Below are 17,232 nucleotides of genomic sequence, written 5' to 3'. Positions count from 1 at the left end.
ATTTTCAATGAAGGCATGTCTGGGAAAAGACATTTGGTCCTTCAAATCTCAACTTTTTCATGGCATTTTTGAAATTTAATATATGTGCTACACAAATACTGACCTTCCCATATCAGCAAGTGATGCAGATTTACTGCTTTTCTACCTGTATCACAGGTGCTGTAGAGGCACCACCTTAACTGAGCAAATCACAAGATGCTGCAGGTTTGCCACCTTCATGAAGAATGTCACCAAATACTATAGATTCATTGAGTAATTTGCATGTATCAAGGGTGCTATACATTCACCTCCTTATCTGCCTGTACCACCAGGTCCATCAGCTTCTTTCGGCTGTTCCCGTTAGGGGTCGCCACAGCGGATCATCTGTTTCCATTTCTTCCTGTCCTCTGCACCTTGCTCTGTCACACCAACCACCTGCATGTCCTCTCTCACCACATCCATAAACCTTATCTTAGGCCTTCCTCTTTTCCTGTTACCTGGTAGCTTCATCCTTAGCATCTTTTTCCCAACATACTCAGCATCCCTCCTCAGAACATGTCCAAACCAACGTAATCTTGCCTCTCTGGCTTTGTCTCCAAACCTTCCAACCTGGGCTGACCCTCTAATATACTTATTCCTAATCCTGTCCACCCTCGTCACACCCAGTGCAAATCTTAACATCTTTAACTCTGCCACATCCAGCTCTGACTCCTGCCTTTTTGTCAATGCCACTGTCTCCAACCCATATAACATAGCTGGTATCACTACCCTCTTGTAGACCTTCCCTTTTACTCTTTCTGGTCCTCATCTGTCACAAATCACTCCTGACACTCTTCTCCACCCACTCCATCCTGCCTGTACTCTCTTCTTCACCTCTCTTTCACACTCACCATTACTCTGAACTACTGATCCCAAGTATTTAAACACTGTAGATTTATTGCCTGGCCTTCCTATATCACCAACTATTACAGATTCACCACCTTACCTGCTCATATCACCAGGTAATGTAGATTCACTGCTTTATCTGCATTATCATTAGATGCTGCAGACTCATTGCCTTACCTGACTGTATACTATATGTGTAAATTTGCTCTTTATTTGTCTGTATGGCCAGGTACTTGACACCCTTACCTGCCTTATCACCATTTTTACCCACTTGCATCACCAGGAGCTATAGATTCAGTACCTTACCCCTCACCCTTTACCTACCCATATCATCAGGTACAGTGTACCTCCATATTTAAGAAAGCACATCCACGAACATGCAGATGCATGAACTGTTTCCGCAAATTCTGTCCCACTGACTTCTCTAAATTACGAAAAAACAGTGAACGTTGACATTTCCGACAACTCCACACCTGAAACAAGTGCTACCATGGGTCAAAAAGGGGGCAAGATTTTGTTATTCGGAACATCAGCATTCGCGGGTTTGAAAAGTCGCAGTTTGTAGTTCGCGGAAGCTGTTTTGGGGATCTGGTTGTCGGAATTATGAAGGTAAACCATCAGATACTGTAGACTCATTGCCTTACTTGCTTATATCATCATGTGCTACAGACTAACTGTTTTACATGCTGGTAACACCAGGAACTGTAGATTCACAGCCTCACCTACTCATAAAACCAGGTGGTGTAGAGTCACTGTATTACCTGCCTATATCACCACGTTTTGTAGATCTATTGTTTTACCTGCTCATATCACCAGATACTGTAAAGAAACTGATGGCATCTTCATTTTCCAGGGTTAGATGAAACATATGTTTAACTTCTTGGGAAATTAGATCACTAGTATGACAATACAGTATAAAGTTTACATAATAATAATAACAATAATAATGATTGGGAAAGCTAGTTTTTCGATATACATGTCTGGAACTGAGACTGAGCTAAGGTTTGAGTGAAACATTTTACAAAGCAATTTATCTCTTGGAACTGTACTAAGGCATACGGAGTGTGTGTATATAGTTCTTCAAAGTAAAAAGGTTGAGATGTGAAAAGTAACGTGATTGCACAAGACATCTGCAAGACTGCATCCCATAGTTAATGAATACACTTAGGCCAAAACTCTAGGGTACCCTTAATGTACAGACTATCTCAAAACTGAAAGGAAGTTGTTATTGAATATTATCATTTACTGTTACTGAATAGTCGGACATTGCTTTCTAAATTATTTTAGTACAGACATGTTGGTATAATCCACAAAGAATGAAGTATAACTTTAGTAAACTTAAAAATGTAAACAAAAACACAAATAACGATAAAGAAATTCAAAATAACATTAAACAAGTTATATTATCTACTAGATATACAATTAGACATAATTTTTGCATAAATGCTAACAAAAACAAACAAGAGACATCCAATTTATTGATAAAATGACTATAGAAGGGTTGTATTTTCACTTTGTCTAACAATATTGGAAGATCCTGGTACATAGCTGCTAAATACGTTTGACTTCTTAGGAAATTAGATCACTAGTATGACAATACAGTATAAAGTTTACATAATAATTTTAATAATATATAATAATTTAATAATAATAAAAAATATAATAGAATTAAAGGCACATATGAACTCAGGCTGGCATATATATATATATATATATATATATATATATATATATATACACACACACACATATATATACATCTACATATAGATAAAACAACAACATGTCCTTTCACAGGCAATTAAGACTTAAAGGGGAAGGTGGACACTGCAGGACTGCCATAAAGCTAAACAATGGTCTATTACTGATACTATAGAAATAATATGATTTTTTTAAATATATTTTTTGGTGATAATAAAAAATGTGACATCTAGTCAGCAGTTAATATTACATAGTTATCCATAAATTAGAGAGGAAAATATGACTTCTGCTAAAGGAAGAATTAAACCTTACTCTGCTGCAGAACTGGGTGGTCTAAATGGGTAATTTTAAAGAAGATATCCGTGGCATTGGTGACCTGTCTGCCACATTTGTTCCAGGAAAGCATAACAATAGGTCATGTCCCAGATATGTGGAAGAAGGTGATATTGTGCCACTTCCGACAGGTAGAAATAATGGTCTCTTAAATAATTACAAATTGATAAGTCTGACAAGTATATCTGGGAAATTATTTGAAAAGGTATTGTTTGTGTCTTTCTGCTTTTTCCCGGTAAGGGGTCGCCACAGCAGAACTCCGGTCCGCTAATGACTGGCAGTAGATTTTTATGAAATGCTGAGGTGCCAGCTCAATGCCCAACCTTCAACGAAGGCATGCCCATTTACGCACGCATGTCTTTCGAACGCTACCCAACCACGGGGAGGACATGCAGACTCCGCACAGAAGGCACTCCCAAGCCAAGCCGAGAATCGAATGGGAGAACCTCTTGCTGTGAGGTAACAATGCTACCCCTGTACCACCGTGGCATACTATTTGAAAAGATATTACTGAGGATAATTTCCTTACATCATAGACAAAGATGGGATTATACATCAGCAGGGGTTTTCTGCAGGAAAATTTTGTCAGACCTAATTCTTGAATTTTTTTCTTAATGTTATTGATGCAATGGACACTGTTACCAGTGGATAGCATATATAGTCCTAGCAGCATCATTTGAAATGGAATGACAAGGAGAGATTTAGTGAGAATGGAAACCTTGAAATAAACAGTTGTATTATTAAAAAGATTTAGAGCAGATTAACGAATATAATAAGTAACGTTAAACTTAGTGAATTATCTGATTATAAAATTTTCAACAACAGGGTGCTGCAGGGTTCAGTGTGGCAACCATTCCTGTTTAATTTTTTACTTTTATAACAGAAAGTCAAGAACAGGTTTGGATTAGTAAACTTACTGACAACACCAACAATGGTGGCATTATAACTCGTATTAGTGATCAGTTAAAATTTCAACACTTTGCAGATTATTTAGTGGACTGGTCAAAGTATAGAGTGTTTCCTTTAATGCAAGTATAACGGTATAAATTATTGTATGAAAAACAGTAAATATCCTTAAGTACTATATTATCCTATTTTTTAAATTTAGAGGTAATTAAGGATCTGGGTTTGTCATCATCATCATCATCATCATCAAAATCAACCCCTTTTTCCCATTTTCTGCATGAGGTTGGGGTGTGACATACACTGCCACTGTCTCTCTGAATTCAATGTCACTCTCCTGCCTTCTTTGACAGTCATACCCAACTGCGTCAGGTCTTCTCTCACACAATCCATCCATCTCTTTGCTGGATGCCCTTGTTTCCTCTTGCTTCTGTCTGTCCCCAGTCTTCTTCACTAGATTGTCTTCAGCTTTCTTGCACATGTGCCAGAACCATCTTGAGCTCTTCATTTTGCCCTTTTCTGCAAAAGGAACGACTTGGATTCTATTCTGATGACCCCATTTCTTCATCTGTCCCACAGTGTGCAGCCTACTTCACCTCTTGCTTTCTCAGCTGCTCTGCCTCACTGTTATCTGTTCCCTCTGGCCAGTTTACTAATGTAGTCCATCACCAGTATGAAGTGGGGTCAGAGATGAACCCTGATACACATCCGCTCCCATTTGGAACCCCTCTGTAAGTACGAACATTGTTCTAACTTGTGTCACTGGGTTGCTGCACACAGCCTGCACTAATACTACCACTGTTTTTGGGACCGTGAACCATCACAGGACTGCCCACATCACCTTTCTTGGGACCTTGTCACTTGCTTTCTCCAACTGAAGGGATGTCTAGTTGGCTTCTTTCCTCATCTCTAGCTTCTTCTCAAACATCTGTCTCACTGCAAACATTGGGTCAGTTATGCAGAATGCCGATCTGAATCCAAACTGCTCATCTCCCATCTTACATTCCACTACTCTGCTTATTCCTTTATCAAACACCCTCTCCAGAACTTTCATGTGATAGGAGTCTGATGACCCTGTACAGCCCACAGTTGTGGTTGTCCCATTTGTTCTTGTACACTGGCATGAGTATGCTTATTCTCCAGTCATCTGGGACACACCTTTCTCTCCACACTGCTATGAGTACCCTCAGGAACCATTTCTCCCCTATCTCACCCAGCATCTTTACCATATCTGCGGTGACCTCATCTGAGCCTGCTCCTTTCTCTGATTTAATTTCCTTAGTGCTGTTCTTACTTCTCCTAGGGTGGCTCCTCCTCTACTTTCATTGTAAGCTGTGTCTTAGGTAATACAACTTCTGTAGGGTTTTCTTCATTCAGAAGCTGCTGGAAGTACTCACTCCATCTGCTTTTGATGTCCTGCGGCGTGGTGAACAGATTGCTGCTGGTCCTCATTGCCAGGACATTATTGAGGACACAAACCACCAAGAAGGTTGCCTGGATGATGACTCCACCAGCTCTCTCTCTCTCTCTTTCCCTCCTCCATGCCAGGGAACACAGTATAGGGAACAAACAGGCTCTAAACCAACAGGGGAAATCTTGATGACTGATAGTCACACAGACAAAAAGGGCACAGGAAAATGTTATTAGAAACCGTATGCAGCCAGGGTGCTAAAGCTTTTCTAACCCAGAATCTGTAGTTCAGAAAATAGAAATACTTTGTATATTTAGATTTTCTTTCCTTAAGATTTTTATAACTAATTCAAAAAATCAAAAGTCACACATGCAGTGCTTTATAGTCTGGGTTTAGAAGAGGCCACAGTGCTGACACTGCATTCATGTGGGTAACTGGATGATCTTTTAGCAGGACATCACAAGTCTTGCTCCACTTTTAAAGTGATTTTCCAAAGTGTTCATCAATCTTTATTATGCCCGTTATGTTTTTGTTTCTGCTTTCTTGTTAAACTGATATACTTTTTATTGTCATCAGATGATGTTTTACTTTGATAATCATTTCATTCAATTACAGTGACTTATCCTACATCACAGAAGTCAGGAATGCCTCCATGTAATCATGCCCACTCTGTGACATCATAGCTCTCAGCCAATCAGGGACAAATCTCAACAGACTCAGGGACAGGTCCAGAAATAATCAAGGATAATCAGGGCCACTTTTAAAATGTTGACATTATTAACTTTAAACACTGACACAATAAGAGACTGTAAATTAATATATAGGATTTGAAGTAAAATAAGTCTATAAATTTTATTATCATTATTTATTATGTGCAATTCACCACCTTTTCTCCAAAAGCTATCAGGTTTTGGGAGGGACTTGGAGGGACAGAGATAAAATTTGAGTCAAAATCAGGGACAGTTGAGAAATATGTGTGTGACATCACAGTGGACAAATAAAAGACATGTTTCCTTCCTACTCATGTTACAGATCACTGGTGGCCCTTTCACAGGAAGAATTTAAAACTCGGCAATAAATTTCCATTTCCTAAGGAGCATACTACACATATAAGGCAAAAATCAAGGAAAATTGACAGGTATGCTACAATAACATGTTTTTTTCTGAGGGATATGAAGTCTAAAAATTAAATGTCTTCCATTAGTCAGTGACCAAAATCATCAATGATTTGCCAAAAAAAAAGCAAATTTTACCAGGAACATATCGAAAGTGTAATTAAAACTCTGCATATTTAGAGAAGTTAGGAACAGTGCAGAGGTATCCCACATTCGCACTGGTACATTCCATTCACTCACACACACACACACACACACACACACACACACACACACACACACACACACACACAGTACAACATGAGTTGCACAAGGATGGCTACTTGCCCTGTAAAGTGGCCAGAAAATTTAATATTGCTCTACAGGTACTAACATAAGCGATAAACATTAACCATTTGAAATGGTGGGACCCACTACAGTGAGTTCCAAAACACGGAGACTGAATTGCTGAAAAAGTGAACTTACATATACCAAGTCCAAGGTTGGGGGGGGGTGCTGCAAAAAAGACATTTAAAGGAGAATAGCAATGTTCAAGACTTACTCTTCTGTAGGGTCAGTCTTTTTTTTTGCATTGTCAGCATTCAACATTTCGAGTGCTGACATTTCAGTAGGGAGCCCCTCTTGTCACCATTCGACATTTTGAGTGCTGACATTTCAGTAGGGAGCCCTCCTTGTCAGCATTCGACATTTCGAGTGCTGACATTTCAGTAGGGAGCCCCCCTTGTCACCATTCGACATTTCGAGTCTGACATTTCAGTAGGGAGCCCTCCTTGTCAGCATTCGACATTTCGAGTGCTGACATTTCATTAGGGAGCCCTCCTTGTCAGCATTCGACATTTCGAGTGCTGACATTTCAGTAGGGAGCCTTCTTGTCACCATTCGACATTTCAAGTGCTGACATTTCAGTAGGGACCCCTCCTTGTCACCATTTGACATTTTGAGTGCTGACATTTCAGTAGGGAGCCCTCCTTGTCACCATTCGACATTTCGAGTGCTGAAATTTCAGTAGAGAGCCCTCCTTGTCAGCATTCGACATTTCGAGTGCTGACATTTCAGTAGGGAGCCCTCCTTGTCACCATTCGACATTTTGAGTGCTGACATTTCAGTAGGGAGCCCTCCTTGTCACCATTCGACATTTTGAGTGCTGACATTTCAGTAGGGAGCCCTCCTTGTCAGCATTCGACATTTTGAGTGCTGACATTTCAGTAGGGAGCCCTCCTTGTCACCATTCGACATTTCGAGTGCTGACATTTCAGTAGGGAGCCTTACAAACACTGCAAAGCACAGACTCTTTATTTCATTCCCCCAAACATGGAAAATCAAACTGTAGGTGCTTATACATTCCTGTAAACTTTATGTGCACTTGGGTGAGTTACTCTTTGGGTGGGGAAGTCGAACTCCAACTGTTCTGTGGGATTTCCTCCATTACTGTTTTCTCACAAAACAACCTTCCACAGGCATCTACTATTGTGTCACTGGAGAAATCATAAACAGATGGAGTTTCACTGGTAGACAGATGGCACCCAACTCACTGTTCTTCCTCAATAAAAGCAAATATGTGTCAGTTATATATACACTTCTAGCATTTCTGACATTTAGAAATTAATGAATTTGAGATGAACAGAGCTGAAAAGCAGACAAGTCAAAGTTCATGGTTACTACAATGGATGACAAAGCAGGGTCAGTCAGCTGAACTTCCAAGTAGAGGGGTCTAACCAGTCACCAGTGGAATATGTGCATGAATTACAGGTGTTACCAACAGTCTCTAATTCAAGAAAACATGTCAAAGCAAATCTGCAAATGTACATTTTAACACCTTCAAAAACATGCCCATTAGATTTTGCTGTAGAATATTTACCTGCAACAACATGAGTTTGCAACTCTAAAGGCTGGCTGCATTAACACCTCCTCCAAAGGATGGCTGCAGTGAAATGTACTGATAAAGCTCATATAAAATACAGTGCCTGAGATAGTAAGACAGCCTTTGGACCCTTCACTTTTATGAGTTCTTATATTACCAGGAAAGACTCACAGGTTGATAAAGAACTCCTTTCACAGCTTGTGGAGGAACAAAGAAATTGTGTGCATGGCCAGGGATCTCATTATTTTAAAAAGGTACTAACACACATCTGCCTGCTCCCTTCACTACTCCATTTGTCATATGTTAGGGACTCTTGGGATGAGGAAACATTGGATGCTTATGCATTTGCAGTTACCACGACAGAATTCCTCATCTTGCTAACTTAATATCAAGCAGTTTAATGGCTGAATCAAATTCCCCAAGCCACCTCAAACAAGTTTTTGCTTCAGTCTGTCTGCTTTTGATTTTCAAATATTATTAATGCAACAATCTACAAAGCAATGCCCTTAAAACGTACTTTAAATTCATTCTATTTAAAATTGTTTGTTTCCGACTTCAATGGTTGCGTATCTTACTAATTGTACTTTGTTAATGTGTTTGATTTTAATATGAAGTGCTTTGATCTTTGGGAAAGTGCTACATAAATAATGTTAATGTCTACATGACTTTTTAGCATCCCCATTTTTCTTAACCAGCAAATACTGGTTAAAAATAGCAAAGCAATCACTAAAGGTGTTTATGTGAAGTTTTCAAAACTGATTGCAATTAATGACTGACTCATGACCAAAATCAGATACAATGTATCAGACTAAGAGGCTAAAGGCAATTCTTCTATAAAAAACATAACCTCTAGGACTGAAAAATATGTTTTGGATAAAAAAATGGCCAGCTACCACAATTACGAGTTCTTTTAAAACTGTTATGGAGAACACACGTAACAACGATTTTAACCTCTTGTGATCTGAAGAATCCATGCCAAGTCAAAGACTAGATACTTATAAATGTAAATGTTATGTTTTTCACAAAGCATTCTAAATGGATAAAATAAGAAAAATCAAGTGAAACAATACACTGCCAATGTAATGCCTTTCCAAGCTGGTAAAACAGTTTGCATGTTTTTTCTTTCTTTCTTGTAACTAGTAACACATGGAGTACATAAAGCTCCATGCCCTACAAAAAGTTATGATTGGGTCTCACTGATTTGAGTGAATTTCTTGGCATTCATGTCTTCAAGACATAATAACATGGCTACAATTGCAGCCTCAATCTTAGCCCAGTATGTAATGAGTGGAGCTCTGTGAGTATGCCCTGATTTCAGGAAAAAGACAGGTTTGTTAAGCACCTTTTCAATGCCAGAAAGGTGTTTAACAAGCTTTTTTTACCTTATGTGTTGTTATGATCATGTCTTGGGATAGGGATGAACAAGTGATAGTGTCAACCAGTAAAAAAACAGTGACAGAAGGTAACGCAGTTTTTTAAATGTTGTTACAACTTCACTCTTACACACTTATGAGGACTCTAGCAAAACAAAGAATGTAACAGCTTTTAAAGTTGATTGCTATTCACAGGGACACTGTTACTACTTACTGTCTATTTTCATAATGTTAAAATATATTACCAGATTTCAAAGGCTTTGAAAGGCAATAAAAAACTTTGTGCTCCTTCATATTTTTTTCCTGTAACTGGTAGTATATTTATTTTTATTTATTATATATTTAACATTTGTTTACCAGGAAAGTTCAACTTGGAACAAAGCCAATTTTCAGCAGAGGCCTGGGGAGAAATGCTCCAGGCACATATCTTTGCAATATGACAGGAAATCGGAGCACCTGGATGAAAGCCACACGCATGCAGGGAGGAAATGCAGACTCCACACAGAAGGCACCCCAGCCGAGAATCAGACCGGAGAACCTCTTGCTGTGAAGTGATAACACAAACGTTGCACCACTGCACCATTCATAATTAAAAATATGGAGAAGGTAAAGCTCCATGTACTACAAAAGCCTTGTGATTGGGTCTAAACAATCATAATCCTTACATGCTCTTAAAAGGGTGCCAAAAAATTTCTCTCTCAAACTTCTCTCTTGAGGTGAATTTCTTGGCATCCATGTTTTGAATAAGTAATAATTTGGTTATGATCAGGTCTCCAATCATAATCCTCTAGATTTTAAACAAATTTACATAGGGAATAAAACTAAAATGAAAAAATTCTTTCTGACTGAGACTTCCAGTCAGGAGTAGAGAGTATTTAACACATTTTATAACTCCCTCTATCATGATTTAAAAAAATGAATATATGCACTTGTTTTTGTGAAATAAGTGTTACAGTTACATGCATTTCTGAAGCTTGGATGCATGGCAAATCTTCATGCATAAAAATAAGAATAAAAAATCTACTCTGCTATGTTTTTTGGATGAAACTGAATTGTCATGAGGGCAAGCTTACACACACACAACACAGAGGACTGTTAACTGTGATCTGCTACACTCCAGGAAAGAAAAAAATCTGTACACGCCTATGGAAAAATTTAGGTCCCTGGTTCTATTAATGGTGTAGATACTGGACTTGCAAAGATACAGAAGGTCCAGGAGTCTTTAATAGTGTAGTAAGACAGACAGACAGAGATCTCCCCCCAAACCCAAAAGTGTATAAGACACAGAATGAAGGGAACTTCCAGCTTCTCTTGACAGTTCAGAGACTTTAGGCCTGAAATTTTTTTGGTCAAGATTTTTTTTTTTTTTTCTAATTGTTTGATATGTTTAGTAAGATACATCCAGAAGAGTGAATTGTACTTTGTTTAAAAAATGCTGAGTACAAGTAAGCGATTACCTCTTTAGACCTTGATCATATCCATTTGGCAATTAGCAGTGCTAAATAGGATTTCCTGACAAATGTTGTCAGATGATGCTCAAAGAAAGGTAGTTATCAACCCAAGTTCCTGGGTCACTGACTACATTTTTGACTTTAGTGGAGTGTTTTCTACATAAAATGAAGGAGAAAGGCTGTCTGCAAAAGTAATGATACTACTACACTTAGTTTATGCCCATTTTTAGTACCCCATGTGTCTGCTAAAAATAATTCCTACAGGAAGATTTAGTTGTAATAGAATAACTTAACAATCCCTTAGGCTAAAAGATTTGCCAGAATACTTCTCCTATTGATTGGCTTAGACCAAATGGGATTCATACCTACCACAGCCACTCACAATAACTTTTTGTGGGGACACTATGGCCTTGTGCCTACTGACTATCAAACCTCTCCTTGATCAGACATAACCTCTCTGAAATGGATGGCTATCATCCAGGCATCCATGAGTATGGTTTATGTTCTCACAGTATCCTCACAATGAGAATTATTTTTTCTGTAATTATTCCTTAACCCCACCCCTGCACGTGTCTTGAGTACTTGTATCATTGCAAGGTCTATGTCCCTTGTCCATGCATACATGCTCTCCCATATGCATCAAAAGGGGCCACCATCATGGTCTTGGGTAGTCATGCGAAGTCTTCTTCCCACTACTGCCTCCCCGCAGCAAGATGGGCCTTCACTCTCCAGCTGAGGCCCTACCATCACAGCAGTGGCATGAGATAACAAGAACCACCATTACCCCTCCTCTGAATGGACAAATCCTTTCTCCTTCCTTCTGCCATGAAGCAACCAAGCCTCTAGTCAAACTTGTGTTGCTTAGGCTCCAGTCAGAGCTTTATCCTAGTATTCCATCAGCACAAGTGACAATTCATAATAATTTGATTAAAAACTTACTTAATATCAGAAGGTGCCACTACAAAAATATTACCAGCAAAATAAGATGCTAAAAATAATTTGCCTTGCATTATTTTTATTCAACTACTTATGTGTCTGAAACTTCCTGAGGGGGTTGTTAAATTACGTCAATCAGTATACCAAGGGATTACGGACAGACTAAAGGTGGAAGAAAACTTTCTCAGGTATTTCATTTACAAAGAGGCACCAGGAATGCCTGCTCTATTCAGTTTTGTTTGCACTTTATTTGGAGCCCTTGGCAAGCAGGCCTTGGGAAATCCCAACTAATGGATAGAGATTACAGGGATCAACATACAACATTTCTCTGGATGCAGATGATCTTTTATTATACTCATCTAATACAAAACCAGCATTTGACTGTTACTTTTCTGAAATTAGATAAATCTGGATAATTGGCAGGTTACAAAGTTAACACACAGAAAACAAGAGCTATACAGATAAATTACATTCCCTCAAAGACAATATTTTTTTTTCCTTTTTACCCCTGCTGCCTGCTAACCATCAGGCCCTTCCTTGGATTCCTAGCTCATTCATTCCCCATCACTGAGGTGAAAGTCTACCAAGAGGGGCCATCATTTACCCAACCTTACAGGGTGGTTATTTTCTTTTTTTTTTGTTGTTTATGGTCCTATCACCACAGTGCATGTTTGGTAACATGTCAAGAATATGGTATGAAATGGGTGTCAGTAAGGATGCATCACCCATTTCTGTGACTGATACAACCCTTCAAGATAGCTCTGCCCTACTTGTTGCCATCTTAGGATCATAGGAGATTACTAGGCTATTGACCAGGAGGTCATTTTAAGCCTAGTCGTTTCAACCCAATGTAATGCAGTAGAGATACTAGTCAATACCCAAGATTTCAGTTAGTGATGACTGCCTATGTCCAGGAGGGTTGTGGGCCCTATCCCTTGTAAGAATTTACGGTGCCCCATCCACTCATCCAGGTTCCTCTTGAATAGTGTCATAGAGGTGCTCTGTTTCACATGAATTGGAAGCCTGTTCCAAAAACATGGCAGTCACTGGGAGATAAATCTGTCCCTCCAGCATGGCCTATTTAAGTTGTAGGCCATGTTAAGTCCCTGGAATGGTTACCCCTAGACCCATCTGATTTACAGATATGCAGTAAATTCATTAGGTTTGGGTCTTGGGTTGCTCTGTAGGCCAGGCATAAGTCTTCCCTAAGAAGTTTATATGATATGGAATATATTGACAGGGATTTTAATTGGTCCATGTAAGGCACATGCTGGAGGGCCTTAATCTTCTTTGTTAGAAACCTCTGAGGTCTCTCTAATTGCTGTAGGTGCTTAGTACGGTACACACTGAATGGGGCATTATACTCACTTATAGGCTGGATAAATGTCAAGTATGTTGAGGTATAACTTCTTTTGCTCTTAAGGAGATGCTTTACTAATCAAGTGAGCTATGTGGAAAGCTTTCCTTACAATGGTAAACATGTGGTGGCCGAAGTTAAGGTCACTGTCAACGTGATCCCAAGTCCCTTACCACTTCATGGGTACTTAGGGTACTGTTATTGATTTGAAAGTGTGAAGGGACATTGTTTGTGCCAAAGGGAATGATGATGCATTTCTCTGCATTCAGTCTGAGACCGTGACTAAAACTCCAGTCATTGGTCTGTGTGTGAGACCATCCTGGAGTATACTGATATTATTTGTGGATTCAATGATTGCACCTAGTTTGCAGTTATCTGCAAACTTGATCAGCCCACAACCCTTTAGTTTTGACCTGAACTTCTGAGAAGTATATGCCAAACAGTACGGGGCCCAGTACTGACCCCTGTGGCACCCTGCTGGTAACAGGTCTGCTAGTTGATGTGGAGTCACCCACTTTGATAGTGTGTGTCTAGTTTGTGAGCCATTTGGCAACCCATCTTACAACAAAGGGGTTTACATTCAGTTTGCAAAGTTTATCAGTAATGCCTGAATGTGGGATTATGTCAAAAGCCTTTGCCAAGTCGAGGTATGCTGTGAGCACAGATCTGCCCTTATGAATGGCCTTGGTCACACTTTCAAAAAAATCCACCAGATATAACAGGCAGGATCTGCCCTTCATGAAGCCAAACTGGGTTGGATCCAGGGTTTAGAAGTCACCTATGTCTTGATTTATGAGGTTCATAATGATACATTCTATGGCCTAACAGATGAGGCTGGTCAGGCTTATGGGTCTGTAATTCCTCAGGTCTGTTGTTAGGCCACTTTTGTGGAGGGGAATAACTATAGCTGTTCACCATTTCTGCAGGAACAAAGCCTGTGGTTAGGCTATGATTGACAAGGGTATTACTGGTGATGCTAGTTCATGTTTTAGTCTGTTTAGAAGACATCCTGGGATGTCATCTGGTCCCACAGAGGCTATGTTCTTTGCTTTGAACAGGGCTTTGAGGACCTGCTCTTCAGATATGTAAGGTGGGGGGGGGGGGCTTGTCGCAAGTTAGGAGGGGATAAGGAAGTCAAATTTTTGCCAGCCATATCCACTACCAAGATCACTATCTCTGTGGGACCAGTATGTGTGATACCATTGGCCACCAGTTCTACACATGCTTGGATCCTACTCTTAATGTTATGTATAAAAGGCCTTATGGTTATCCTTGGCAGTACTTGCTAGGTTTCTCATAAAGGAGTTCTTGGAGGATTTGACAAATTGTCTTTTTTGCCTGTTAAGGGTGAGGAGGGTGCTTTTTCATTGTTGGAGCCTTGTCTTTGTTTTCTTGGACAGCAATTGTTTGCATATATTGTAGAGTTTGTTGATGGTGGAAGTCCACCACAGGAGTTTGATTTTACTTGGGGCTCTGACTTTGATTCTATCTGGTACAGCTGAGTTTATGCACTTATGCAAGTGATTGTACAGGGCTTTAGTGTAAACATTGACATAGTTACCACTTTCAACTTGTGGTGGGGTTTGGAATGCATTTATACTTTCACATAGGAAGGTGTAGTTTGCCTTGATGAAGTTTTTTAGTCTGATTTCACCCTTTCTGAGTTCTGGTGTTAGTGTCAGTTCGGAGGTGACTGATTTGTGATCAGTTTTAACTAATGAAGGTCCAACAGTTGCAGCAGTGTACCTCTTCACCCACCATGGAATTTCACTCCAAGCATGTGTACAAGGAAAGGTGAGTCAACAAAGCCAGATCACTCCTTTCCCCATGCCACCAACAAAAGGTACCAGAGCCATCAGGGCTATATGCTTCTACACAAGTGAAGCTGGCTTCCCACAAATATGACAGCTGCACAATATCCGTTTTTGGCAAAACCTAATTTTAACTTTAGCTGACACACAGGATAGATCCCTAAGGTTAACTTTGGGAGAGGGTTTTAGGGAAAGTTAAGAATTTATATAAAAAGTGAAAGGGAATTTGCTTGGATATGGCACAAATTATACAGGCAGTACAATGTTTTGTGGATCTTGCCCTACAATCAGAATTTTCTGGTAAATTAAGGATGGCTAAATCTGCACCTCTTTTGGCAGGACAAAGAACAAGAGTGGCCTGGAATGTCGTTACTTTTCCAAGGTGTGTGGGGGGACTTGTTACTTTTCCAAGGTGTGTGGGGGGACTTGGACTCTCATATTCTGAGCTGTATAGTACAGCAGCAGGGCTACACCTTTTGTAGTAGTGCATATCCAAAGAGTATGTGTATAGTACAGCAGCAGGGCTACACCTTTTGTAGTAGTGCATATCCAAAGAGTATGTGTATAGTACAGCAGCAGGGCTACACCTTTTGTAGTAGTGGATATCCAAAGAGTATGTGTAGAGTACAGCAGCAGGGCTACACCTTTTGTAGTAGTGGATATCCAAAGAGTATGTGTAGAGTACAGCAGCAGGGCTACACCTTTTGTAGTAGTGGATATCCAAAGAGTATGTGTAGAGTACAGCAGCAGGGCTACACCTTTTGTAGTAGTGGATATCCAAAGAGTATGTGTATAGTACAGCAGCAGGGCTACACCTTTGTAGTAGTGGATATCCAAAGAGTATGTGTATAGTACAGCAGCAGGGCTACACCTTTTGTAGTAGTGCATATCCAAAGAGTATGTGTATAGTACAGCAGCAGGGCTACACCTTTTGTAGTAGTGGATATCCAAAGAGTATGTGTATAGTACAGCAGCAGGGCTACACCTTTTGTAGTAGTGCATATCCAAAGAGTATGTGTATAGTACAGCAGCAGGGCTACACCTTTTGTAGTAGTGCATATCCAAAGAGTATGTGTATAGTACAGCAGCAGGGCTACACCTTTTGTAGTAGTGCATATCCAAAGAGTATGTGTATAGTACAGCAGCAGGGCTACACCTTTTGTAGTAGTGCATATCCAAAGAGTATGAAGCTGTAAGGAAATCAGGTTTAATTTTAAAGTATGAAAGTGAGAAAGGGTTTATGAGATGTGGAAAAAGTTGAGGTATTCTAGAAGAAGCTTTAGATTTAATGCCACTAATTAACAAGATTCTAAATAAGACTGCCACAGGTGAATGGCTTTTAATTTTTCAAGGGGGGGGGGGGGTATTACAAAGTGGGTAAATGACAAGAAGTTTTAACTGACTTCTAAAACTGCTGTACTGGGGACAGATTATACATGGCACTGTTTCCCTAAGGTGTGGACAGTTCACAGATGTTAGAACAGAAATGTAATTCCTATAGAGATCTTGATTTATTATTGCTATTTTTAAGAAAACTCGATTTATGTACTGCCAACAGAGAGGACTGGTTGTTATAGGGGGTGTGGTGGCTTGACAAGATAGTAACAAAAACTACAGGGGTAAAGTTATTATCACCTTATATCAGGATCTGCCGCCAAATGAAAACAAACAGGCCAACAACGTCAGCCAGCAGAGATGGAAACTGTTAGTCCCTAGGTATACTATCAGATCTTGAAAGTTTATTTTTTTATCGGTTATATTTTGTTTAAGCATTTTACACTACAGACAGGTTTGTCAGAAAAATTTTCACAGTAAACCAAAGTTGTTGGAGGTGTGATGGTGCATGCTCCATGGTCCGTATCATAAACGTTGTCTCTGTAATTAACTTAGTTCACAATTCCCGATTATGTTCAATCTACTATGTATCATGTTTAATATACTGAAGTGTATGCTGTCAAATCTCACTAATGTCTTCTACATAAATCTGTCCAGGTAAGATTAATGCTATTTCATCTTTATTTTTGATTTTACAACTAATGCAAACACATTAAGCAGAACTGAAAGACTCTAGCTACTAAAATATCATTATTAGAAAATAGAAACAAGTGGTATATCA

At 39.4% G+C, this 17,232-nt stretch overlaps 1 protein-coding gene across 1 annotated transcript in view; it reads right to left on the bottom strand.

Moving 5' to 3' along the window:
• ABCA2 (ATP binding cassette subfamily A member 2) overlaps nt 1-17,232 on the bottom strand; it is a gene marked incomplete in the record, with an annotated part of 2,505,641 nt that overhangs the window by 1,635,025 nt on the left and 853,384 nt on the right.

The sequence above is a fragment of the Protopterus annectens genome, chromosome 16.part0, assembly GCF_019279795.1.
Source record: "Protopterus annectens isolate FY-2018-M chromosome 16.part0, PAN1.0, whole genome shotgun sequence".
Lineage (NCBI taxonomy): Eukaryota > Metazoa > Chordata > Ceratodontiformes > Protopteridae > Protopterus > Protopterus annectens.
The sequence above is the reverse complement of the archived record's forward strand: the minus strand, read 5'-3'. Positions and strand labels throughout refer to the sequence as shown.